General features: G+C 56.1%; 1 non-coding gene across 1 annotated transcript; it reads left to right on the top strand.

The window, feature by feature from the left end:
• The first annotated feature begins 697 nt into the window (after positions 1-697).
• trnar-ccu (transfer RNA arginine (anticodon CCU)) lies at positions 698-770 on the top strand. The gene has a single exon. It is a non-coding gene; the product is annotated as a tRNA-Arg (tRNA).
• The last annotated feature ends 908 nt before the right edge of the window (positions 771-1,678 follow it).

The following is a 1,678-nucleotide window of genomic DNA, read 5'->3' as shown; positions in this document are numbered from 1 at the left end:
GAAAAATGGATTAGCCATGATGAAATGGGTGCAATGGCCTAATTCTGCTCCTATATCTTACAAGCTTCTCCGACCTTTCCTTCTAGCATGTGCCCTCTGAGAGAGACTGCATCCTACAACCGAAGGTAACACAGCACTCTCCAGACGTGGCCAACTATTTTACAAAGCTTCAAGATAACTTACTCTAATATCAAACAACGCACACAAAATGCTGGTGGAACACAGCAGGCCAGGCAGCATCCTCGTCCTGCATCTGAATTTCCAGCATCTGCAGATTTCCTCGTGTTTACTCGAATGTCAGTCTAGAATTCCTCTGGTCACGAGAGGAGGGGGGCTAGCAATCCCATCTGGTAAAATCCCAGTGCTACAAAGAGCACATCCCAGGGAGAGAAAATGACCTTCGCCTGGAGGTCGTGTGGTGAATGCGGAGGCCGGGGTCAGAGGATTCCGGCAGACTGCTGTCGGCAAGAGTGATGGGCTGAAGAACATCATTTCCCGATTCCTTGACTAACAAAGAATGTCTCAGTTAGCCCACCCAACTCATTTCACCACTGAGGGGCCCCCTACCCCATCACTGGACCCGTCCTTCAGTGGAGCCTCACCCCCACCCTCCACCCCGGCCTCCGAGCCGCCGGGCTCAGCGCCCTCCTTCCATAAGCCTGAGAAAGCAGGTTGCCGCAGCCTGGGCATCCGGGCAGCCCCAGTGGCCTAATGGATAAGGCACTGGCCTCCTAAGCCAGGGATTGTGGGTTCGAGTCCCATCTGGGGTGCGCGTTTGCTTTTACCCCGGCAGGGTGAGAGCTAATTCGCCCTAAATGTTTTAATAGGAATTGCTCGAACGGCGCCGGAGAATCAGCTCGAATATTTCCACTAAGTACTCAGTCAGTGATAAACTGTGACACAAACACCTCTCGCCTCGCTTGCTCTCCTCGTCTCCCCTTCCTGCCTGCATCCCTTACCCTCTTCCTTTCTCCTCCCTGGCCCCTCTCATTCTTCCTCTTCTTTCTCCCTCTCGCTTCCTTTTCCTATCAGATCCCAACGTCTTCAGCCCTCTGTCGTCTCCACCGATCACCCGCCGGCCACCGCCTCTTTACCCGTCCTCAGTTAAAGCCCGTCTTGCCCGTCTGTCTCTCCCACAGGCGCTGCCGCTGTTGCTCCAATACGGAAGGGTGGGAGAGCCGCCAGCGCCTGGACAGGCTCTGATGGAGACGGGAGCAGAGTTCCCCGGTGTCGGGAACATCAGCTCCACTGCTGGAAGGTGAAGCCTCTCTCTGATGGAGACGGGAGCAGAGTTCCCCGGAGTCGGGAACATCAGCTCCACTGCTGGAAGGTGAAGCCTCTCTCTGATGGAGACGGGAGCAGAGTTCCCCGGTGTCGGGAACATCAGCTCCACTGCTGGAAGGTGAAGCGTCTCTCTGATGGAGACGGGAGCAGAGTTCCCCGGTGTCGGGAACATCAGCTCCACTGCTGGAAGGTGAAGCCTCTCTCTGATGGAGACGGGAGCAGAGTTCCCCGGTGTCGGGAACATCAGCTCCACTGCTGGAAGGTGAAGCCTCTCTCTGATGGAGACGGGAGCAGAGTTCCCCGGTGTCGGGAACATCAGCTCCACTGCTGGAAGGTGAAGCCTCTCTCTGATGGACGGGAGCAGAGTTCCCCGGTGTCGGGAACATCAGCTCCA

Source organism: Hypanus sabinus, chromosome 10, assembly GCF_030144855.1.
Source record: "Hypanus sabinus isolate sHypSab1 chromosome 10, sHypSab1.hap1, whole genome shotgun sequence".
NCBI classification, from domain to species: domain Eukaryota; kingdom Metazoa; phylum Chordata; class Chondrichthyes; order Myliobatiformes; family Dasyatidae; genus Hypanus; species Hypanus sabinus.
This window is presented reverse-complemented; position numbering and strand designations above follow the sequence as displayed.